Source organism: Aotus nancymaae, unplaced genomic scaffold (genome assembly GCF_030222135.1).
Source record: "Aotus nancymaae isolate 86718 unplaced genomic scaffold, 86718_ANA_hifiasm-v0.15.2.pri h1tg000067l, whole genome shotgun sequence".
In the NCBI taxonomy this organism is placed as follows: domain Eukaryota; kingdom Metazoa; phylum Chordata; class Mammalia; order Primates; family Aotidae; genus Aotus; species Aotus nancymaae.
The window spans coordinates 35,256,269-35,282,645 of NW_026988482.1; the positions used below are offsets into that span (position 1 = coordinate 35,256,269).

Below are 26,377 nucleotides of genomic sequence, written 5' to 3' on the forward strand. Positions count from 1 at the left end.
TTACCATGTGACCCAGCAATCCTACTCCTAGGTATATACCCCTGAGGAAATAAATATACAAGTACACACACACACAAATATACAAAAGTCCATAATTGCATTATTATTAACAGCCAAAATGTGGATAACAATTTTGGCTGTTAATAACAATGAATGGATAAACAAAATGTGGCATATCCATACTATGGAGCATTATTTGGCAATAAAAAGAAATGAAGTTCTGTTACATTTCACAACATGGATGAGCCTTGAAAACATTATGCTAAGTGAAAGAAGCTAGTCACAAAAGACCACACATCATGTGATGCCATTTATGTGCAATGTCCAGAATTCATAGAGACAGTAAGTAGATTGGCAGTCACCAGGAGGTAGGAGGAGAGGAAGGAGAGCGACTGCTAGTGGCTAGGGGTTTCTTTTCAGAGTGATGAAAATGTTCTGGAACTGATAGTGGTAATGACCACTCAACTTTGTAAATATACTAAAACCACCCGGTTACACATTATTAAAGGATACACATTGTGGTATGTGAATTATTTCAATAAGAAAAAAATACCTTATAGAAAAAATGGTAGCCTATTCTGATTCTCACACGTGACCATTATAAAAAATCCACAATGCTAACGATATTAAAGTGACCATTCTTGAAGAATCCTAAGGAAAAACAATCCATACAAATGCAAAGGCCTATTGTTTTTAAAGCTTCAGCAAGTGCTAAGAGAATGGGAAAAGAAAATTACCGAATAGGTTTTCCCAGATCACTTAACTTCTTTTGTATCCAGCAATGGTCAACAAATATATAGCAGGCGTACATAAAAGCTATTTGAAGACCTCTTGAGGTTAACAGCATGCAACATACTGCCACGGCCCCAGCCTGGCCAGGAATATTATTTATGCCACCCTTTCACAGCTGCATCACTTTCCCATTAAACATTCAGAGACTCCTTGTTAATAAACTACATTATGAGCCGGATGCATTGTCTGGAGAAACTGCATTGTCCAAAACACTGCCCCATTATTACAGAAAATGCAGAATGTAATTAGTGTTCTTCTTTGCATAAGCTGCAGCTTCCAAAAATGGTGCCATATTATAAAGCCTTAATTAATAAACAAGAGTTGGGCCATGACCTGTTACACTTATCTGAATTTTATATTGTGAAGAAAGGCCACTGTTCAAATTCCGTTTACAAATATCTAAATTCTGGCTAGCCTACATGAAGATAATCTAAACAGAAAGCCTGAGAATTCTGTGTTGCTAATAGCATTGTGTTGGTACACCAACAATAGCAAGCCATTAACTGCAGGGACATAAACCATCCTGAGAAATGCTCAGAGTAGAATGATGATAACATTGTATTTCAGCTGTATTATATGGTGCAGTTCTTCTATTTGTTCATATGTGTTTCCTATTTAATAGATGGAGGAACCAGAGTGGCTTTTGACATCTCTGTGAAGCCTTAAATGTGGAGGGAAAAGTAAGCTGGCAAAAAACCAAAAAGATAAGTAGGAGGCATTGCGGGGTGGGAGCAGGGTTACATCACAGTGGAATGTAAGTACACAGTTCCTTTCTCCATTTCCAGCTGGTTTTTATTGATTTTCCCCTAACCTAACCCCAAAGGAAAGCCATTTCTGTAAGTCATGAGCATTGAACTAATATTTGGGACCATAATATTGAGCAGCCCAGTTTATGAGCCTTGGCTAAAGGGGCATTTGCATTAAACTGCACTTACCTGATTAAAATCCATCAACTCTAGCACCTTGAGAATTGCAGAGTACCTGTTAGGCTTGGCTGTGGGATTCGGCATACTGAGGCGGACCATAATCAGAAAGCAGCAAGGAATCAGACCGGGAGAGGAAAGGGAGGAGGAGAACATGTTATGTGTGTTGAAAACCAGATCGCATTAAGGACCGCCAGCGCTCAAATCTGAAAAGAGTCCTAAGCCTACTGCAAACACAGAGCTGTGAGAACATGATAATTCTTTCAACAAAGTCCGTAATATGGCTTATAGAGCCTGTGAAAACAGGGTGGATGAGATAGTGTTACAGTTCAGCGAAGAGTGACTGGCCCAGCAATGGAACACAGCAAACACAGGAAGCTCCAAAATGATTCCTGCCTCAGAAGAGTGAGCAAGAGTTCAGGGAGTCAAAGCTCAGAGACTTTCTGCAGCCTGAACAAGCTGTCTTAGATCACTGCCCTTTCCATCAGCTCCAGGCACCAAGCACAGGCTCAGAGTTCTATCGGTCTCAGAAGGACCTGCTCCACTGTGACCCACAGGGATGGCATCTGAATCCGTAATAGGCTGTCAGAGGCCACCCTGATGCATTTGAAGAAGAGCTATCCCTGAGACATTGGTTCAAGTTCTGGATCTGTACCATGTAGCTGTGTGGTCATGGACAAGCGGTCTTGCTCATCTGAGCAAGCAGATGCAGATAATAAACACATGTGAAATGAATGAATGAGAATAAGACCTCTAAAGCAGAATTTCTCTCCCCAGTGATACAGATAGAAGACAAGGAAATACTGGATAGAAGAGGGCAGTTCCCTGGCAAAGGCCCCACCCTCAAACCTGGAGACCTGCGGCCCTAAGTGGGAATAGGCATTTCTGTTTTTGCACCCAAACCATTGCCTTTGGGCACACCACATTCCCTTATCCTGTGCCTATATAAATCTCAAACCCCAGGCTCCAGGAGCAGACAAGGAGAAGAGGTAAAAAGCAGATGAATGGCACAGCAGAGAAAGAGAGAAGAGAAGGAATGTCTGAATGCCAAGAAGAACTTGGCTGGTGGTGGTCAGAGAGGAGTTTGGCCACTGAGCAGCCAAAACTCCAGGGGAAGATCATCTTCCCATTCCATTCCCCTTTCAGCTCCCCATCCATCCCACTGATAGCCACCTCCACCACTCAAAAAAACCCCACATTCATTCTTCAAGCCTGTGTGTGACCCAATTCTTCTAGGATGTTGGGCAAGAGCTTGGGATACAGAAGGCTGTCACACTGGTCCTTTGCAGAAAAGCAGAGGGTGCACTGAGCTGGTTAACACTCAAGCCGTCTGTGGATGGCAGAGCTAAAAGAGCATTTTAACAGTGGGGCCACAGGCACCCACCCCTAAGCACTACCATGGGGCCAGAGCCCAAAGCACTTGTCCTGGCTCCTGCACCTGCCCATCTGTGTGTTCCCTCTCCCACAAGGGGTGTGAACTCCCACAAGGGGTTGAACAGAGAGCCACACCCCTGTCGCATGTGCCCCATGAATGGGGCCAGGGAACTCTCCCATTTTAATGACACCATTGACATTTGAGGTCAGATAATTCTTTATTGTGGAAGCTGTCCTGTGCATTATAGGATGTTCATTGCTGGCCTCTACCTACAAGACAGTAGTAGCACACACATTCCCTCAATTATAACAACCACAAAAGTCTCCAGACGTTGCCAAATGTCTCCCAAGAGCCAAAATTATACCCAGTTGAGAATCTCTAATGTATCCTTCAGAATGTAGATTCCAAGATCCAAATTAATGAACCATATACCCAGATACTGTCCCCTAATTATTAGGAAAACTTATACAGATACCTTTAATATCACTGGAAATTCATTAAGACAAAAATTTTACTGAGCACCTATTATCTGCCATGTAGAAAGATACTGTTCCTGCTCCTAAGAAGCTCACAAGTTTAAGTGGAAAGTGGCATTTTACAACTCCACATCAAAGAAAAGAGAAATGTTCAGGTAACCATCTTTACAATAAATAATAGAATATCCTTCTATCTGATTAGAGAGGTGAACTGTAAAGACAGGCAAGAATCAGAGCACATCTCTTTGCTGTTAAAAGAATACTACATGTATCAAAGTTGCTGACATTCGATAAGGTGAATTTTTCGTAATTTTGACTGGTTTTAGATGTTTGCTGCAGCTGTTTATTGCTGGGTACAGGGAGTCTCAGACTCAAAGGACAGTCTCTAGGTGATTTAGCCGAAGAGCATAAGCCAAGAGAGCTATGGAATGAAACTGCCTGGTTTTAAATCTGGATTCTGCTATTTGCTTGTTATATGACCCTCAGCAATTCCTTAACCCCTTCAATCCTCAAGTCCTTCTCTACGAAAATGAGATAATCATGTACCTAACTTACAGATTCATTAAAAGGGTTAAATAATTTATGTAAAGTGCTGAACACAATGCCTCCTACAAAGCAAAAATTGTAAAAACAATAGCTGCTATCATTGCTATTGACATTGCCGCCTCTCTATTTTATTACAACCTGTTTTGATTGCGGTGAAATATATGTAATATAAAATGTGCCATTTCAATCATCTTGAAGTCTACAGTTCAGTGGCATTAGGTACATTCGCATGATTTTGCAGCCATTACCACCATCCATCTCCAGAGCATCTTTTATTTTCCCCAAACGAAATTCCCCATTCCTCCCTCTCCCAGGATTGTTCTCTCAAACCAGTCCTTATCCAGCAAAATGCCTTCTGAGGAAATGAGGACAAAGCTTTTGTAAATGAGACTAAAGGCAATTCAAACCCAGGTAACCTGGAAACTGAATAGAGATAGTGCTTAAAATGGCCATTTGGGCCACTTGGGGTTATGTTGATGAGTTTAGTCGCCGTCAGCCAACCCCTAGGAGTAACATTCTAAGGGGGTTTTTTTTGTTTTGTTTTTTGTTTTGAGGCAAATGGTTCCTGGCTCTGGGGCCTTCCCATCTTACCATCACAGAAGCATTCACTGTACTCCTCTAATCGATATTAAACCAGAAGAAAAGTCCAGAAACACAGATATTTTGGTAGCCTAGGATTGATGGGAAAAGACAAGTTGCTGGGTCTAAACTAACAAAGTCACTTATTTTTTAACAGAAAATGCAGAAAATGAACAAACTTCCTCCCTTGAAGAATCTGCATGTTTCAGCAAGAGCATTCTGGGGTGGGAAGAAAACCTTCTGATTTATAGCCAGTTCCTCAAAATAGCTGAAGAGTTCCTAATTTCACCTCAAACCTCTGTTTCAGCACCTACTGTGTTGTGGCAAGTTATTTCTCATCCACTATCATTTTTGACAGTGGATCTGACCCCATTGCAATTGAGTTTAAGGAGTTTGTGGACAGGAACCCCATCTGAGCTGTCAGCACGTTGCCTGATCATCTTCAGCAAGGGGTTCGGCAGAGGCATGTAGGTAAGCATACCCTGAAGCAGACTGTCAGGGAAACTGACCAATGAGAGAGGAATTTTGTGCTCCACAGCTGAAGCCATTTCTGCTGGGACATCCCAAGACAGACTCCACTCAGACTCAACTGGTAACACACAGGGTACATCTGTCACTATCTGCCTGGGCATATTGACATCGTAACATCCCGTTTCAGCTCTATGACTTTTGCCTGTGGTCACTTTGCCTGGCATGCCCTTTCTCTTCCTCCTTCTTATCCTTTCATTAGAATCTAGCAAAATGTACCTCATTTGAAAAGCACTTTCTGTAGCCCTCGAGGCAGAAGTGGAGATGGCTGTGTTGAACCAGAAAAAGCAACCATTGAAATCTCCAAACTGAATCTGTACTTTGATTTATTTCAAAGGATGTGGTATAATGTATGGTATAATATATGGCAGCCTTTTTCAAGTCTGACTGTACATCACAGTGACCTGGAGGACTTTTGAAAAATAGATTCCCAGGCTCCCCTCCAGTTGAGACAGCAGGTCAGAAGTTTGCAACTCAGGAAGCTTGACTTAATGTTTAGAAGTTTCCCAGGACATTCTGATGCACAAACAGTATTTGGAACAATAGTCAGAATTGCTACTTCTCAGCTGTGTGATTCGGGGCACTCTGAGCTTGTTTCCTTATCTACAAAATAGGGGGGAAGTAGGGGTGTGTCACAAGATCTTAGAAAGGACCAAATGAGGGAATGAATAGAAAATTCTGAAATAATGCCTCAGTAAGTGAAGTTATGATGCTAATTACAATGAATTTTCTTAAAAAGCTACTTTCCACTTCCAACAGTCCAGCTTGCAAAACCTTTCCTCTATCAGAGAAAAAAACTCAGTGAAAGGGTAAATGGGCTTCACACCAGGATGATAGCCCGGAAAAATCAAAAGAAACATTGAGAAGTAGCCCACACATAAAGCAGGGCCAGAGCATGTAATTCAGTTTTTCTGAAGGTCTATATTCTTCATTCCTATTGTCCGTTTCTCCTGATTAAAATTCTCACCCAGTAGCCGACACCATTAACAAATATAAGCCCATCAAATAGTAGCTACTTTAGAGAGCAACCCTACTTTGTAAAATTAGGCTTTTGTGTCTCTCATGGACTAATGTTCTAACACTTCAATACCTGTAATAAAGTATTTGCACCACAAGAAAAAATGTATTTCATGGCCAGCAGGCTATAACCAGCATTCTGCTTTTAGGAACCCATGGATTTGATTGTATCCTAAGTTGATACAGTAGTCACGACTTTTGCTTTTAGTTAAGGACACCAAAAAATGACTCTGTGAACCTCAGCTCAGACTGCCTGAGTCCTCGCAAGATGCCTAAACATGGACTATTCTGTAGCACTTAAGGATATCAAACAACAGAATACCATGGCAATCACAACTTACCAGAGTTCCTGTAGAGTACTTCTTCATAAAGAGATGAAGATGGAAAAGTAGGAAGATTTTTCAGTGCTATGCAGAAGGAAAAGAGTATCTACCCACCATATTCATTCTTTCAAAGGTCTGCCCTGAAGGCAACTTGACAACACCCAGGCTTGGTTCTTCCTTTTGGAAGAGGTAACTGCTAGGAGGGTTCACCCTTGCTCCCTCTGGCAGAAATCAGCAGAACAGAGTGTGAGGCCCTGTGGCATTAGGATTGCAAACTCTGGCTTCGGATGCAGTGCTGCCTGAATCAGAATCTACACTGCAGCTGGGCAACTGGCTGGGATCACATTTTTAGGCCCTACGCTGCTTTCTCTATTTGCAAAATGAGAATATACAGCTTCTAAGGCATAGGGCAGGTCAAATTATATATAAAGCACTTAACATGTGCTCAATAAAAATTGATCTAATTATTGTTGTGCTTTATTGTTATTAATATCAAGGGAATAACAGCATAGTGAGTCTCCTAGGGATGCAGGTCAATAGATGTTGAATTGCTATTATGCAGCAAGTACTGTGCTAGGTCCTGGGTCACACCAGAGCAAACAAGATCAGCACAATCTGCACCTTCATGAAGCGTATGGTCTAGTTCAGAGGTAGGAAAAATGTGTTTTGTTTGGCCTGCACCTTGTGTATAACCACAAAACATAGAGCAAACAGTTTCAGACTGGATGATTTCACACCAAACTCCAGATTTCTGGCTTCTCTTTGAAAATGTCAGAAATTCTGAGAGGAAGGGAGATTTCTGTCCACATGCCAAACCTTCTAAGTCCCAAAGCACCAAGCTTCCACTGGAGAGTGGCCTGCTGGCTTTTCTCATTAAGAAAAAACTCCCTCTGGCTACACATGATGAGGGACCTGGAGGAATTAACAGAGATGAGGTAGCTAAGGACACGTGTCCTGGGGACCAGAACTGAAGAACTGAAGCAAGGAAGGAGAAAAGAGCCTCAGCACTGGATCTCTTTCACGGGGTTTATTTGTCTCTCAGCTCAGCGAGCTTTGTTTGGCTGGACACAGAAAACCCTGGAGGAGAATTCTGATTCCAACTTGCTCCTTGCACAGTTAATTATTTAGAGCTCCCAGAAGGTTTGAGAGAACAGTGACTTCCCCGGCAGTGGCAGTTGGACTTGCTTAGTTCCCTTTTCTGCCCCCAGGGGTCAGAACCTAAGGAAGGGGAGCTATTTGTTTTGGCCTTAAACCAAATCTGCCTAGAGACACAGAGAGATGTTCTGACCTGAGACCACAAAAGCTACTATTTCGATGTCTAGCAAAGCTCCTCTCTCTTGCCTTCCATAGCAGGCTACTGACCAAAAACATACACTTCCCCTGTTCAAACAGGTTACTTCTCTCCTTTGCAAATTAGAAGTAATGTTCAAAAAAAAAAAAAACTATGCACAAGAATTCCATCTCTTCTTGCAAATAAGATATTTCATGTTTCCTTAGGCAGATAGCGTGCAGACAAGTAGGGGAACTAATTGGGATGGATAGTGAAAACAATGAAAGCTCATTTATACACAACTTGCTAATAAGTGTCCACAACTTTGTTCTAATAGGGGATTCATGACAAGTCCCTGGAAAACAGAAACAGGAGAGAATAATTTACACTTTAGAGTTGTGAGCCCCTGTAACAGAGTGGAACAACCTTCCTGTAGTCCCAGAGAGACTGTTCCCACATCTAACCAAAACCATTACCATCAGTGGCGTCCCGCATTTTGAACAGTTGTTAATGAAGACTTGCCTAACCCAATACAGAGTGAAATGGGTGCAGTTGCTGCTACAGGCTGCCTTCTAGCCTTCCCGCATCTGAATATATTTTCACTGTTGGCTGTTCTGCTAAAGATTCATCTGGAATTCTTAACTGGATAAATCCCTCAATGACAAGGTAAGGCCCATCTTCTGATTAAACTTGTATTGAATTTATTTATTCAGCCAATCATGCATTACATATTTATCAAGTATCTCTTAAGCACCAAGCACTGTGCTGGGTGCTGGGGATATCAAGGTGAGTCAAAGCAACCATAGTCCCTGTCCTTAAGAAGTCCAGAGGGGCTGGGCACAGTGGCTTACACCTGTAATCCCAGCTCTTAGGGAGGCGGAGGCAGAAGAATAGCTTGAGCCCAGGAGTTCAAGAACCGCCTGGGCAATATAGTGAGAACCCACTCTACACAAAAAGGGGGGAAAAAAAGCAAGTCTAGAGAAAAGGAAGCTATTAACCAAAAGATCTCATAAATATAAAACTGACCCTCTAAAAGGTGTATAAGAAGTATTTTGGTGCCAGGAGGATCTACTACAAAGAGTTAGTCTAGATATGTGGTGGAGCAGCAGATACTTTTGTCTCAGAAGAAATAATACTTGAGCTGACATTTAAAGCCAGGGGAAAAACTTCATAGGCAGAGGGACTCAAACATCAAAGGCCTTGCAGTGAGACTGAGCAGTGAACATAAGTGCTGAAGAAAGGCCAGTGAGATTGGCGTGGAGAAGGCAAGGAACAGAGTGATGAAGAAGGAGAGTTGGTAGGGACCGTGCAAGGCCTTGTGGACCACTTCAAAGAGTCCCAGCAACACAAAGCCATTTAAAGATGTTTAAGCAGGGTGTAGTGGCAGTAGTTGATGTGATCAGATTCACGCTTTGAAAATAATTAGATTTGGGTTGGCATTTTGGGGAAATACAGAGTAGATCCAGGTAGATTCATGTGGACCAGGTAGTCTAGACCTCCTAGGTCACAGATATCTAGGAGGGGATGGTAATTTGGACTTGGATGGTATGGTCCTAGAAGTGATGGAGTCACGTAGATGTATTCTAACAATATTTACTCTAGGACCAATCCAATGTACCAGAGTCATCCAATGGCCCAAGAGTGGTACTAACTGTAATTCCTGATTCTGTGAAGTTGAGTAAAGATATTTAGAAAGACCAGACTAAAAAGGACCTGAACACATCTGTACTCCCTCATCCCCAGCAGCAGGGTGTCACTACGTACTCTGAGTGATCATAGTTCTATCTTGAATTGACAAATTCTGCCTAAGACTCCACAGGAAGCCCATTAAAAAGGCAGGGAAGAAAATGCTCACCGTTCAGCATCGACAAGAAAGATGATAACAAGCAAGTTTTCAGTCAAAGTGGGTAAAACGTTGGATTTCTACTCTAGTGTCATTAGCACTGTGCTTGATTTTTTAAACAATATTTTGGATAATCAAAACTCTGGGTCAATCAACTGTTCTGCAGTGACAGCTCCTGTGGTCATCAATCTTTGTTATTGCCTGAAGCTGACATGGTCTCAGTCCTCAGGAGAGTAAGCAGCAAAAGACAAATGTTTCTCTTCATTTCCCCCACAGGGAGTTCAGCAATGAGTAATAAAAGGATCTAAATTATTCACATGGCTTTCCAGAAGTTTATGATTCAAGATTTGGGAGAGATAATGGAAGGAGGTGGGGTGGAAAACATAACTCTGGATGAACACATTTATTTTGACAATGAAAGGATGAGCCTCTGAGGTAGACCCAATTACCAAGCACAAGTACCAAGGAGTGACAGCAGCAGCCTCTGGTTCCTCCACACAATGCTTCATTCATTCCTTACATGTGTTCAAATGATCATTATTAACCTGCAGTCACCTGAGAGGAGCTCAGTGTCTGCCAATCAGTCACACTGGACTTTTGTGGAAATGGAGAAAGAAGAGAGAGTCAGAAGGGAGGGTGGAGAAAGGGTGCGGAGGGAATGTGAGGAAAGCACAGGGAGAGGCCAGAGGGTGTCAGCTGGTGGAGGAGAGAAAACATTTTCTGTTTCTGTTTTACTTGTAGGTTATAAGAGACATCAGTATAAAGATACGCAATTGGGGCTGAGGGTTGTTTGTATGTTTGTTTGTTAATAAATGTGGCCTGAATTAGACATATGGCGCTCCTTGATAGCATATGAGAAATACAAGTAAAAGAGTTCAGCTATTTTGAAACTTCATTCTCTTGCCAAATGGAGTTTCCTTGACTGTAATGCTCCAAGACTGAGCCATGCACATTCACTATTTATACAGGCTAGAAATGCATTTATTAAGCCTACCAGATGTAGGCACTGCAACCAGGCACTATTAACCACAGAAAGAACCAAAAAAGCCTCCATGATTCAGCCTTAGCTCACCTGCCTGGTTTTATCTCCTGCAAATTCTCCTTTAAAACTAAGATCACAGTTTCTTGGTTCTTGCAATTCACAAAAAAACCATGCTCTGCTTCCCACTCTGTGCATGCACGCATCTTCTCTGCACTGAATGCCCTTCCTCCCTCATCTAGCAATTGTCTAATTCCTGCCATTCCCCAGATCTGTTTAGACATTACTTCCTCAGGATGCCATCCTGAATTCTGATCTGAGTCAGGTGTCCCTTCTCAGGGCTCTCACTGAGCTTATCTCAACAATAACCTAGGTAGCATTCGATCATAATTAGATAGTGTGCAAGCCTTCTGATGGCAGAGGCTAAGTCTTTGTCATGTTTGTATCTCCCCAGCCCCTAGCACACCATGAGACACAAAATGTCCAATATATTTTTTCTGAATGAAAAATTGTGTCAAGAAATACAATACTTGATACCCAACTCCAAGTCACTTTCAGTGTAGTTAGTGAAGATAGAACATTTTGAAATGTAATACAGCACAGGGCAATATAAAAGAAAATTTAAAAATAAAATAAATGTGTTGTAAGTAACAAAGCAGGTATTTAGAGAAGGCGAAGATTACTTTTAGCTGGGGTGACAGGAGAATCAACGACAATTCAATGAGTGTTCAGGACACAAGTACTGTGTTAGTTGTTTTCAAAAACAACCCTGTAACATGATAATATTATCCCCATTAACAAACAAAGAACCCAAGGTTCAGAGAGGCTAAGTGATTTTTCAAGGTTATATAATCAGCAATCCTAGGATTTGAATGATGAATCTAAAATTTCGAAAAACACTGGGAATGGAAAGGTGAGTATCCTCACCTCAGGTAGAGTGAAAACAGAAACAGAAAATATGTGCAAGTGCAACTCAGGGTAATGCATGTCCTGGGGATTACAAACCAATCAAGTTGATGCTGATGTAATTTATTATGGGAATGCTGGGGACACTGATTCTAGAAAGCTGTGACTAAACTGCCGGGGAACTTGAGCGCCAGGCTGAGAAACTTGGGTACCAAGAAGCCATTAGAAGGTTTAGAATAGAGAAAACTTGATCAGAGATGAAACTCTGAAAGTCTTATTAAAGAGTGGAAAACAGGATGAACTGGAAAGATAAAAAGTTTGCAGACAAGGTAACTGTTGGGAAGAAAAAGCTTTTTCTTTACCCTCTTACGTTAGGTATTTGAGGGCCTGCAAATTAAACTGACAAACCACAGATTAATAGGAGAAAACTTTATTTACGTGCATATGGAAGCTTACAAAAGAAGTAGCTCAATAAATGGTTGAAGTTAGAGGCTTAGACGGTCTTACCTGAGTATCCCTGGGGAATGGTTCCAGGACCCTCCCTCACTCTCCATTGGATACCAAAATTCATGTTCTCATTACTTATATAAAATAGCAAATATAACCTGTATACATTCTCCCATATAATTTAAATCACATCTAGGCTGGGTGTGGTGGCTCACACTTATAATCCCAACACTTTGGGAGGCCAAGGCAGGCAAATCACTTGAGGTCAGGAGTTCAAGACCAGCCTTGCCAACATGATGAAACCCCATCTTTACTAAAAATACAAAAAATAGCCAGTGTGGTGGCCTATAATTCTAGCTACTTGGGAAGCTGAGGCAGGAGAAAGGCTTGAACCCGAGAGGCAGAGGTTGCAGTGAGCCTAGATTGTGCCACTGCACTCCAGCCTGAGCAACAAAAAACAACATCTCAAAAAACAACAACAAAAATCAAATCATATCTAGATTACTTATAATGCCTAATACAATGTAAGTGCTATGTAAATAGTTATTATATTGTATTGTTTAGGGAATAATGACAAGAGAAAAAAGTCTGTACATATTCAGCACAGATGCAATTTTCTTTTTCTTTTTTTAAAATAGTTTTAGTCCACTGTTGACTGAACCTCAGATATGGAGAGGTAAATGTAGACCTACCTTAGTAGGGAAAAAGGAGTAGGGAGAAAAGGGCTCCTTGGAAAGAATAAGCAGGTTTCTTCAGGAAAGACAATAGGAGTTAAGAAAGTTTAAAATAATGTTGGTTCATCCAGGTGCAAGTGGTCTCTCTGTCTTCTTCAAGGCCATAAAACTCCCCCAGAGAGGATATTTATAATATATTGAGTCTCCTTCGTAGGAGTAAAAGCCACCCTGAAGAAGGAATTTATGAGAGTCTCATTTCCCAGAAGTTTATGCTGTTAGTCAAATAAGAGAAACTCCAAGAAGGCTTCTTTCTGCGTCTGTTGAATACCAAATGTCTTCAGCTTAAAATAATCTTCATACCAACTCTCAGCTTTTGAGTGGGTCCCTGACAGTACAACTAGGAGCCTAGCACAACTCTAACTCCAAAGGCACTGATGCCTGGGAATGGAGGGAAAGGGTGAATTCAAGCTCTATTGTGAGAGAAGACACCAACAGCCCCTGACAGCTGAGTTATTGTGGGTCTGAAATAGAAAGAACTAATGGTGACTTAAAAGCATTAAGCTGAGATGACAGAGAGATCATTGCTACCACTAACACAAATAAGGAAGCCAGCCAGGAGAAAGTACTGGTTTGAGGGGGAACATTTTAAACAAGCTGAACAAGACACCACAGGAAAAATCTCTGGGAGACAATTGGAAATGTGGAACTGAACCAGAAAACCAGAAAGTGATTAGGGCAGAAAATGCAGCTTGGGAGTCATTTGCCTAAAGGTGCAACTTGAAGCCATAGTAAATGTGGATATATCTCCAAGGGCTAAGGAAGAGAGAAAGAAGTCTAGAAGGTAACTGATAAATCTTAGTTAATACTCAAATTTAGATGGCCTGCATATGACACTGACAAGTGAAAGATACTAAAGAATTAAGATCAAAGTGCCCAGTATGAGTTTGACACTAAACTGGGAGCTTTTTCTGTGTCATTTTATGATGTAGGCACTATCTCTATTTCATGAAAGCAAGGCTGAGAGGTAATGTATCTTGTCAAAGCCATACCACTAGATGACAACAGAGATGGGATCAAAGGCATGTTTGTTTCACTCAGGGAGCATCTGACTCATGCCTTCCTGGACAGGACTGTGGGATGAAGGCCAATGGAGGAAGAGTTTTCAGGAGTGGATAGGATGAACTTAGTCAAAGGCAACAGGAACCAACAAGAGGCCACTGAATTCTGAGTCCTCTGAGAGGACTCACCTCTCAGACATACTTGCAATATAAGTTCTAAAATCAAGGCCCCCATATTTCGTGCTGCCTTGACATATGGAGAAATTCAGGAGGGCCTCAAATGACCTAATGGTGAGTTCCCCTCCCGATACAGTTTGGCTGTGCCCCCATCTCACCCAAATCTCATCTTGAATTGTAGCTCCCACAATTCCCATGTGTTGTGGGAGGAACGTGGTGGGAGGTGATTGAATTATAGGAGCAAGTATTTCCTGTGCTGTTCTCGTGATCATGAATCAGTCTCACAAGATCTGATGGTTTTAAAAATGGGAGTTTCCCTGCACAAGATCTCTCTTTGCCTGCTGCCTTCCATGTTAAGATGTGATTGGCTCTTCATTGCCTTCAGCCATGAGCATAAGGCCTCCCCAGGCATGCAGAAGAGTAAATCCAATAAACCTCTTTCTTTTGTAAATTGCCCAGTCTCAGATATGTCTTTGTTAGCAGTGTGAAAACAGACTAATACACCTCCCAACTTTGCTCCTACAAATAAGGTCCCCTAGCCAAACAACCCTCCCTATCATAGGAACCAAGCATGGTTCCTGCTTATTCCTCTCCTATTCCTGAGAAGTGGGTTTCAGTTTTCTGCCAGACTGCAGAACTATTAAGACGAGCCAACCATGTCCTCCCACAGAAACAGGGATAACCACACCCACAGCTCCTGATTGCTCACTCTATTCCCAAGTGCAACTCCCATGTGGCCCTGTGTGGCACACAGCATCCTTCCTCCCTGGGCTGTGAGTATATGTGACTAACAAACTGCTGTCTAGTCCAGTGTTGGGTGTTATGTTCAGTCATCTCTATAACCCTACTGTAGGACCCTTTCTCACCAACCAGGCAAATGGAGAGTGATTAGAACAACAGAAGACACCAGAGTGTTTACTGTGGAAGTAACATGGGTAAAACACTTCAATTTAATAACTACTGGCTTTATTACAACTGAAGAAACCTGAGAAATGACTACTCTTTTCTAATTTTAAATAGGCGGAACTGAGGAACACAGAGGTGTTCAATGGTTATTTAGAGTGAGACAGCACCAAATTCTTTTTTCACTTTAATGTTGCATTTTTCTCAACTATTTTTTTTTGACAAGATCCTTTCCAGATGCTTCTATACGAATCACATATATCCAGTATTTACAGAAAGCTATTGCAAGAAATAAGGAAAATAAAAAAAAACAAAAAATGTGCAAAGGTTAGGAATAGATAATTTCCAAAAGAAGAAATAGGAATGCCAATGATGGCAAAATGTCCAAACTCCCTATGAATCAAAGAAATTCAAACAAAAATTACAACAAATTATTTTGTCCCTTTTAGGTTGAGAAAGCCTTATACTACCTACTGTTGGTGAGATTCTAAGGAATTAGAGACTCTCATATTGAGATGGGATGAGTAGAAATTCGTATCTCTCTGAAAGGCAGGGTAGCAACTTTTTCAAAATCTTTAGTGGTTGTATTTTGTGAAAACATTTCATTTCTAGGATTCTATCTGAAGGAAACACCTTGTCAAATCCATAAAGGTATATGGATGAGAATGTTTGTTCTATTGTTTTTATAATATAAAAGAAAAAAAACAGAAACAATGTAAATGCCCATGAACAGGAAATAGGCTAAATAAGTTGTGATACTCCTATAAAATAGAATACTATGCAGTCTTTTAAAAGGATGATGTAGATGTATCTTTATCAACCTAGGAAGATGATATTTGGTTTTAAGAACTAGGTTATAAAGCCGCAGGTGGAATAGTGCACATATTATGTAAAATGTTTATAAAATTTTGTGTTTTTCTACATACATGCATAATGAGACATTTGGTGGGAAATTTGCAAAGTTTTAATATTCTAGAGTCTTCAAATTTCAAGTAAGTCTTACTCTCTTCTTTAGTTTATCCCAAAGGCATATATCGGTAATCAGGAAATAAAAGGTTTTTTTCACTGGGGGCAGGGGAACACATGAGAGCAATGAGTAGGTCACCTCATAAAGAAAGTATACTTCAGGAAGAAATTACACCAATGACACAACATACTTTGGTTTTGCACTTATTTTTTATTGCCCAACAGATACATGTGAAATCCTGGAAAGGAGAGAATCAACTGTGCACTTGATTTTTCCCAGGGAGCACGTGAAACTAAGGCTTCTGTGCCCCAGCAGGGCCATAGAGTGGAAACTGGAAGGCGACTGGGGTCAGTAGGTGCTGGCCAGTACCTCTCTGATTGAAAAGGACATGTAAGGGGTGCAAAGTGAGACTTCCTCTTCAAGTTCTCAACAATGGCTACTTTTTTGTGTTTTATTTTGCAAATGATTCAAACCCACAACCCTGGATACATTTCACCTGTGCAGCTTTCCCCTCCGGTCAGCAAATGCTGCTGTTTCAAAATCCTGTCATGACTGTTTGCTGTTAGAGCACTTGGTGTAAGGCATGTGTGTCCTATAAAATATGTTTCTTAAAACTTAACTTTCTGACAAATCAGTCATTGATTTATCTCCCAATTCTATTATCCAGAAGAGGGGAAAGGTGCCAAAATAGATCCCACAGAGAGTCTTATTCTGAAAAACAGACATTTAATGCAGTTATTCTGAAAAAATACAAACTATATTATGTCAATTTAGAAATTTCAAAATAGAGCTCTCTATGTATCCAGTTAGGCATCTGTCATGCTCCCAATAATATTACTTTCGACAGTCCTAAGAGAAGCAATATTCATTGGCTTACTAAGTCTTTAAGAATACAAAACTTAACCCATCTGGAACTAGTTGTGTTGTTGACCCCAGGGTTCTCTATATTAGAACAAGTTCAGACCTAAGCTCTGGGATGGTTCTTGAATATTGCATGAAGGTGAGTTGCAGGCATTCATGCAAACCAGCATTGTCTTTTAAAGCATTTTTATGAGGCAGATCCAAAGGCTGGCAAGTCTTTCCTTCACCACAAAGGAAATCTAGGCTAAAAGGGAAAATAAGAAGTTTATGAACTATTAAAAAAAATAAAGCCGTGGAGTTAGGGAGTTATGGATTGGGTTCCAATCCATTAATTCTTTTATTCCCTGACAGAGCTGGCTGAAGACATGTGGCCCTCTGGCGGGTAACAGAAACATACTTGTCCAGGACAATCACAAAAAGAGAAATGGCTGGCAGAGCAGAGGGCAGACTCACTCGTTTGGATGTTAATTTATACAGAAATCTGGAATTCAATAATCTCACATCCCCCAGGTAAGGGAATGATCCACTCCCCAGTTTCATTTGGGAGTTCTATCACATTAAGCAATATTCTGTTTGGCCAGACATGCCATTCTTCTTTTGAAGGAAATTAATTTCTTGATTCTTCCATCTAATATAATCCCAAGTTGGTGCTTAAAGTTTTCTCATGGCACTACTAGATGAAATAAACTCTGAAGTACCTCTTGTGGGAACTCACAAGACACAGATGAAAACAAAAGAAGAAAGGCAAATTGAAGAGGGAGAGGCCAGGGACAATTAGATATTGAACTGTCCGCCCCCCTCATCCCCCAACACATAACACATGTGATTTGTTCAGACAATTTCCTATCCTTAACTCTTCGCTGAGTAGGGCTGCTTTACAATTTCCATAGGAAATTTATTTGTAAGCATGTAAGGCCTGTGAACAGGATAAATAAAAAATTACAAGAAAAAAAAAACAAACAAACAGTGATTTCTGGTTGTTTAAAAGGCAACTCAACAAGCCTTTCCCAGCAAAAGGAAAAGGTCAGGGTCAATAAAAGGGCCTTTCCTTTGGAAGGAGATCTGTTTTCAATTTAACAAAAATAAATCCTTATGGTGGCATCTTCTGAAGACCAAGAAAACATCAAGCTATACAAGGGATCTGGCCTTACCAGGAGAAGAAAACTTCATTCAGTATTCTCCAATAATATCAAAACAAAGCAAACCCTACCCACTTTGCACTCTTTCTTGCACAACCTGCCTGTTAGCCAAAGGTCAGTTAACCTGAAAAATAAAAACCAGCTCTTAAATGTAAAGATGATACTACTCATTGATGCAACTTTATTCTAATAGCAGCTTTTCAGAGATATCATCTTAAGGGTGACGTCAACAGGGGGAATCTCACATATGAGTAGAGGCTGGTTTAGAAAAATACTGCAGGATATGGAATGTCTTTGGTGACAAAAGGCCTGCTCTTAAAGGTATCTTGGTCAAACTCACCATCTCTTACTCTTTTTATATTAGCCGGTCAGGGTGACAGAGGCCTGTAATCCCAGCTACTTGGGAGGCTGAGGCAGGAGAATCACTTGAACCCAGGAGGTGGAGGGTGCACCATTGCACTCCAGCCTGGGCAACAAGAGTGAAACTCTGTCTTTAAAAAAAAAAAAAAAGTACCGGCTCAACTACCATGACAAGAAGCTTTTGGGAGATAGTCACTGGTAATGTCAGCCTTATTTTCTGTGGCAAACTGAATCTTTGCTGCTGTGGCACAGTTGTTTTCAACATTTACCCCCTCTATACTCACAGGCACACACACAGTTATAACTAATGAAGTCATAGAAATTCATAGAATTTATAACCCCGCAGTGTCCCATTACCGGAATCTTAGTCATACTCACTCCTAGCTCTTACAAACTATAACTTCTCCATTTTCCTTCCTCTCAAGAAAGTATATCAGATTACAAGGCTGAAAGAGAGTAAGAGTCTTAACCTTAAATCTGCTTTCATTTATGAGAAAAAAGCAAATCATCTGCATTTTTCAGCAATTTAAATATTATTAGAGGAAAAACCTGGTGGGATTCAGCATCAAAGCTATTCTCCTGTCTGGGATGACCTCCTCTCAGCACGTCTTCAAGTATATAAATCCTACCAATACCTCAAGGTCCATCTACTCTCTATTCTGAAAATCCTCCGATCTCCTCTCACCGAAATTTACTAGGACTCTCAAACGCCAGTGTTTTCTAGCAGTCAGGAAAGTTATCTCCCATGTTGCAGGCCAATTTTCAGGCATGTGCATTTACTGCATGAGTGATGGGGCCAAGACAACAGAAGAGAACACATCCTCCCTGAAGGGAACAGCACCCAGTCAGCCCCATCCCATTGCTATCAGGTGGGAATACAGGTCCATAGCTACCTGATCTTCCAATGTTTTAAAATAAGTAAAAAATTTGCATTTTATGGATAATATCTCTAACTTAAGATGACAATGACTCTGGGATCTGCAATGGACCCACAGAACCACTAATTTGCAACCTCTGGTTTCTACAAAACACATGAAGCTGACTGATAAATGACATTCTTGGGCCATTTATCAGTAAGTGTTTGGTATCTTACATCATTAGTCACATCAGTATTTCAGAGAGACATAAATAAATGTATAGGTTATAGGTAACAAAAATAAAGCAGGGCTTTAACTTAATTATCTTCAACTTTAGCTGATTTCAAGTTTCAAATAATATGTAAAGAGGGACTAAGATATTTATATTTAGAAATTTAGGGACATTGGTTAAATAAGTTAAGGAACAGTGAGCCAGACTGCGAAGTCCCAGTGAGGAGGGATTGTATCTTTGTTTTATTCAATACCTATCAAGAGTGCTAAGTATATAGGTTTGAATGGAACTGATTTGAATCATTTAAGGACCAAGGTTCCGGACAAACGTTGCATGCATTAGAAACTGAGTATTTCCCGTTTAAACATACAGCCCCCTTACATTTCCAAAGTGTCAGCAAAGCATTCTGTTCTTTGGTCAAATCTTGTAAAAGCCACTTACTCCTAAATATTTTTACTTTGTAATCTTCACCGTTCCAAGTTCATCTAAAAGAATAAAGAAGGCAGGGTGTGGTGGCTCACACCTGTAATCCCAGCACTTTGGAAGGCTGAGGCGGGCAGATCATAAGGTCAGGAGTTTGAGACCAGCCTGACTAAATGGCGAAACCTTGCCAATACTAAAAACATAAAAATTAGCCAGGCATGGTGGCACATGCCTGTAATCCCAGCTATTCAAGAAGCTGAGGCAGGAGAATCACTTGAACCCAGGAGGCGGAGGTTGCAATGAGCCGAGATTGTACCACCGCATTCCAACCTGAGTGACAGAGTGAGACTCTGTCTCAAAAAAAAAAAAAAAAGAGAGAGAGAGAATAAAGAAAATACCTGGCACAGAGAACACATTCAAATTGTATTAGTTAAATTTCACTGAAAAGAAATAAACAAAAGACAAAAAACTTCAATGCATCTTGGTTCTCTGTAGAGAGAACACCCTGTGGCTTGGGCTTCTTTTATCAAACACATACTCTTACCTTTTTGTCAGATAAACTTATTTGGTTTTTCTTGTGTAATGGGGTGAGTATTGTACAAAGGTTTCAATGCCTTTTTTTTTCCAATTCAAATTGTCCCTTAGAGGCTCAAAGTACTAACAAAGTGCTTCACTGCATAAAGCGCTGTCTACATTTGTCTGGCAAATACGATGCCAAACGAAAAGGCTGATGGGTCTGCAATTCGTCATAGGCATATCAAACTCCAGGCTGCTTCCACCAGAGAGCGAATTCAAGTTTATAAAGGGAAGTGTGGACAGGAAAGCCTTCCAGAAAGATTGCCAGTATCCAGAATACAGACATGAGATCCAAAGACTAGTAAAACGTGGGCTGGGGAGAGAGTACTGATGGAGGAGCAGCCGGGGAGGACAAAAGGAGGATTTGAGCAGATTTTTGTATTGAAGAAAGTGACAGATACAAAGGAAAGAGACGATCTATGTTATCACCTGTGATCCGAAAACAACTCTAGGAATTAGGCCACACTATCCTTGCTTTTACAGAGGAGGAAAATGAGAAACACAAAGGCCGAATAACTTGTCACAGTCTTACCAGGCTAATTAGTGGCTTAACTGGAGTTTGGCCAGGTGTTTCTGTCTGTATGGCACAAACCTTGTGACCACACAGCACCAACTTCCAATAAGTCACCCAAAAAGTCAGTTGCATGTAATTAGCTCTGCCGTGAAACTATGGACTAGGGAAAGGACATTGTTCATTTGTTAGCTTAATTTTTGTTAAAGGCATACAAGACCACACACACACACACACACACAATCAGCCAGAGCTGTAGAAAATCAGCCCTGTCATTAGTAAGTATACTTTAAATATGCATTGTTAATATATTTGAGATCTCCCAAATACTAGAGAGATAGAAATTTAGATAAATTCAAGATAGCCTTCAAGTAAGCTATTTTTTTCACTACTGTATAAATGGGAAGATGTTTTCATTGAAAACAATGTTTGTTTACTCAATCACCCAATATTTATTGAGAAACCACCTAGCCCAGACATTGTTCTGAAGTCTGAGGATCAGAGAGTGAACAAGACAAAGAAGGCCCATGCCTGGAAGAAACTTACTTTGTTTTGTTTACAGTTCAGATTGAACAAAGCAATGGAGAGAGACTGAGAGAGAAGGGGAAGCCATCTATGGTTTGTGATAAATGCTGCGAAGGAATTATTTTCTGATAGAGAATGAACGGAAAACTTCCTTTAGACACAGAGGACAGGGAGGGCCTCCTTAGGTGATGGTGTCTAAATGAGGAGTCGAGCACGACGAAGGTTGAGGAAAGGGTGTTGCAGGCAGAGAGGTAGGAGTATGCTAAGAGCTGGTGAGGACAATGAGCTGAGCTCATTCTGGGAAGTGGCAGCCACTGTGAGTTGGTGCAGCTACCAGGGTGGGCTTGTGTAGTATAAGCTTCAGGGAAGAGGTGGGTAGGAACCAGTCAGCCCCTCATGGGTCTTGTATACCAGTAGAGTGGGTTTAGATTTAATTGTAAGCACAATAGAAAGCTGTTGAAGGATTCAGTCTTCAACAAGGGACCAACATGAACAAATTGGTGGTTTTATTTTGGCTGCCATGTGAAGAATGGATGGATGAGAAGAGACTCGCATAGAAGTCAAAGACTAGTCTGGAGTTTGGAAGACAGCACTTGGACGTCCTGCTGGATATCTGCCATTACCCTCTGGATCTGTCCTCCACCCTTTCCTCACCTGTTACCTGTCTCAAAAGCTGGCTTATATGGAGTACAGCCCAGGGCTGTCTGGCTTCCAGTTAGCTCGGGCAATGGGAAACCCCAGCCAGAGACGAGAAGAAGGGAGGAGAAAGAACTTAGGATATTATTCCCTCCACACCTTCTTACCTCCAAGCAGAGTTTCTCACAGTTTGGTAGTATCCCTCCACCCAGGCTGCTGGTCCTGCAGGTGGCCTCTACCAAGGGGCCTCTCACACAGCTCTCCCTCAGGTTCCAATTACCTTCCCTCTCCTTGCCCCTTCCCTCCCTTTTACCCTTCAGGTGTAGGGTAGCATCAGAACACGCTGCTGCTAGACCCAGGGTACTGCACTCTGCCTTGTGGTTTGAAAATGCTACCTTTGTTAAATCCTAATCAAATTACCCAACGTGTGGGTGCCATCTGTTTCCTGTGGGGCTGACTGACACAGGAAGAGAAAGGCAAGATACTATTTTGACAAGTTCAGTTACTGTGATCCTTGATTAACATTCTGTTTAGCTTGAATTCATATAACTCAAAAGGTTATCAAGAAATCTTACACCCTTTTACCTTTTTAGGAGAAGCAACAAATTCACCAAAGAGGCAAAATGCCAAATCATGGGTGTGTGGATTCAGAAAATAAAATAAACATCAGTGGTCGTCAATATTTGATTTCAGGCCAATTACAAGAGCTGCTGCTTAAAATTTTAGACTTATATTTCTCATTTCATGTTTCATTTATTAAATCAATGTTTATTGAGTGCCTGCTACTTGCAAGGCACTATTTTATGAACTAGACATAGAGAAGAGATCAAAAAACAAAATGCCTACTCTCCTGGAGCTTACATTCTAGAGGAGAATCAGAAAATAAACAAGTCAACAATATCTCATGTGCTTATAAGAAACAGTTAAGAGGAATAGAGTGGGAGATTAGCAACAGGACTGGTGATTTATAAAAGAGAGAGTAGACCTTTCTTAAAAGGTGATATTTGAGCAGAGATCTAAAGGAAAAGATGAAGCAAGCTACGGCAATGTCCAGGGCAAGCATGTTCCGTGGGTAGAAATCATGAGATGCCAAGGTGTGAATGGCTCTTTTGAGAACTAGTAAAAGGCCAGTGCAGCTGGAGCAGAGGAAGGAGGACATCGGCAGCCTATGCAATCAGGGAGACAGGAGGGACAAGATTAATAGCCTCAGAACCTTGGCTTCTATTTCGAGACAATAAGCTTTTAGGATTTTAAATAGACTAGTGATAGGAATTGATTTAGGTTCAAGAGGATCATTCTGGGTACTGTATTGCAAATAAGGTGACAAGGATAGAAATAGAGGACACTTATGCAGAAGTCTACAGCAAAGATGGTGGCTTAGACCAGGATGGTAGCATTTATATTTGATATGTCCTTTAAATATCCAAGGGAAGATGAGTAGGCATCGGATGGATAACTGAAGTCTAGAGTTGAAAGAAGAGGTCTAAGCTAAAGATAGAGATTTGGAAAACATCAGTATTTATCCTTGACAGTGGATGGGATTTTCTAGGAAGTGGGGAGAGCATAAAGAGACAAGTTTTTAAGGATGGAGCCCTGAGTCATTACAGATTGACAGGTCAGAAAGAGGATGATGACCAGCAAAGGAGACCAAAAAGGCCAGTGTGGTAAGAGGGGAAACCAAGAGGGTGTGGTATCCCCAAAGCCAACTGAAAGAAGAGTATGTCACAAAGGAGGAAGTGATCAACTGTGTCATGTACTGCTGATAGATCAAGTAAGAATAGAAGTGAGTAGAACAATGGATTTGGCAACCAAGGGGCCACGGATAACCCAGGCAAGAGCATTCTGAGAAGTGGTGGGGATTAAAGTCGGATGGGGAGCACATGTGCAGGCAACTCTCCCAATGTTCTTTGCTGTAAATGGGAAGCAGAGAAATGTGGAAGCTGGAATGTATTATGCCGGCTTCTTTCTTTTCCCTCCCTTCTTCCTTCCTTCCTGCTTTCCTTTTTTCCTTTCTTCCTGTCTGCCTGCCTTTCTTCCTTTTTCCTTCTGTCATCTTTCTTTTTTCCCTCTTATTCTCTTTCTTTTCTTTCCCTCTTTCTTTTTCTTTCCCTTTCTTTCTCCTTCTTCCTTTGTTCCTTATCCCTTTTCTTTTCTTTCTTTCATCTCTTTAGTTTAGAGATACTACAGCATCTTCATATCCTCTCACAATTGTCTAGCAGAGAGAGGGACTCAGAGGACGCAGGGGAGAACAGATAATTGCAGAAACCAAGTGTTTTGGTAGGCAAATGTTGAGGTTCAGGGCACCGTGAAGGCTGTGGGTGGAAGCAGAACAGTTCAGAGAACACACAGTCTAGGAGCAGGTAGGCTAGTGAGAGCACATGGAGGTTTCCTCCTGACTGAGCTTTGTTCAGTAAAACAGGAAGTAAGGGTATCCACATAGCAGCACCAGCAGAAAGGAACTATTGGAAATCTGAGAAAAAAAGAGTGGGAAATAGTCATCCAGGGCAAGTGGATGGATTAGGGTCACATGGTAGGCTTGCTGAGCAGTGTTGGACTCTAAACTGCCTTTCATGTGAATCCACAAATCCTACCAATATTAATGAAAGATAGTAATATTAATCTAAGCTAAAAAGAAAAAAGCAAGATATTCAAGTAAGGAAAATACAGAAGACATGGCAACCTGAAATTATGAGGAAATTCTAAATGTTGCATTTAGTAGTGTTCTCAAGCTACCATAAGAGATCTTCATTTGGTTCTGGCTAGGGAGAATGTACGTGGCAGTTGCTAGGAATGAAAGTGAAGTGAACTTAAGTGAAAGTGAGTACCTGACTGTCCCCTATAGACTTGAGGGCGCAACCAACACAACAACATTCAAATATATGGAAATGATCTTTATTTTAGACTCTTTCTCATTTAGCCTGTCAGGCTCTGAGGATGTGAAAAATAAATCTGAAACCCTACTTTTAATAGCTTTCTTATAAATTATCCCTGGTATATAAAAGCCCAGCTCCTAGATATAACCAGAAGAAGGTGGGGGGAAAGACTAATGAGTCCTGCATTAAAATGTAAAATGTCCTGCCATACAAACACACTTTCCTGCTACTCTTTTGTAATGCAATAACCTGCAAGAATTAGAATTGCAAAAATTCCAAAAGAGCTACGTGGAAATTATACAACAAAGTAGTTTCACAGTGATATAAAGAAAGGAATATGAAATGTAACAAGATAACACAGACAGAATCTGGTGCTACACATGTATGAGTGAATGTGTGTATGAGCACATGCATGTCTCAGAGAGAGCGACAGATAAAAAATTCTTTCTTTCTTTATATTGCTCTTCATGAGCAAAATTTAAAAACAGACACCGTTCTGATCACATTTCAATAATGTGACACATCGTTTCTATTTACATTCCAAATGAGTTTTCACTAAATGGCTTTTGAAATATTCACTTGCAAATATAAAGAAGACCTTTTGAATGTCTGATTTCAAAAAAGAACAAAATCGAGCAATTATCAACATAGATGTTCTAAAACAAACTGATAGTATTTTCTTCCATTTCTTTTTTTATTCATTCCTAGGCACCACAAAAGACCAATGCTACAGATGTCTCCCTTTCAGCTTTAAACACAAACTGTGGCAATGATAGTGAGACAGACTGCTTCATGCCCTGTAGCCAGAACATATTAAATAATTCAAACAAGTTTTGAAAAATCAATTGGCCCACATAATATATCAACTATACAAACATTTACTAATGCCTGCTCCCTCCCCTCACATCTCATCCTTATTTTCATTTTTTGCTGCTCCTGTCAGCTTAAAATGAAAAGTTTCTCCACTTAGGCCATAAGGAGTCAGAAAAGAAAAAGTAATATCTAGCAAATTTCTCCTTTGTTTGCTACGGGTTTCCATTAAATCACAGGTGGTTTCATTTTGATCCTGGATTCAATTCATATATCCAGAGACCTCAGTAATTAACACAAAGGACAGTCGAATCAAGGCTAGACACCTCCATGTGTGTATGGTAAGCAATTTGGTGTGGTGCAAAACACAAATGATGTAGCATCGAAACACCTGGTATGGATGATGCTACCACCCGCCTACCCAATTATTTTCTCCTTCTTGCTCTGATTTTTTCTCTCCTTCTTTTATTTATTTGTTTTTTGGTTTTTTTTTTTGTTTTTTGGAGTAACTTAGATAAAAAATAATCAGCTTCTTAACCTCCCTTGCATCTAGGAGTGATCAAAAACATATTGGCTGATCAATAAGATCAATAAGAATTTGATAGGCAGGGCTTCCAAGAGAGTCTGCTGAAAAGCGAAGACTCAGAAAACACAATTTGTTAGCTTTTGCCTTTTGTCCATGACCCATCCCTCTTTCTTCTGCCTGTGATATGCCTGTGATTCCCAGGGATGGAGCAGACAGTTTGTAGCCTATGAGGACAAAAGTCCCATGGCAAGGCAAAACCAAGCAA

General features: G+C 40.8%; 1 protein-coding gene across 3 annotated transcripts in view; it reads right to left on the minus strand.

The window, feature by feature from the left end:
* The window catches only part of FHIT (fragile histidine triad diadenosine triphosphatase), a 1,493,687-nt gene that overhangs the window by 1,006,136 nt on the left and 461,174 nt on the right, over positions 1 to 26,377 (minus strand). Inside the window, exon 1 of one of the 3 annotated variants that reach the window (XM_064367282.1) lies at positions 22,071 to 22,092. The exons of the other annotated variants lie outside the window; for them this stretch is intronic. The gene's annotated coding sequence lies outside the window, so the exon portion shown is untranslated. Of the gene's footprint in view, positions 1 to 22,070; positions 22,093 to 26,377 lie in introns of those variants that run through there. 3 annotated transcript variants of the gene reach the window in all.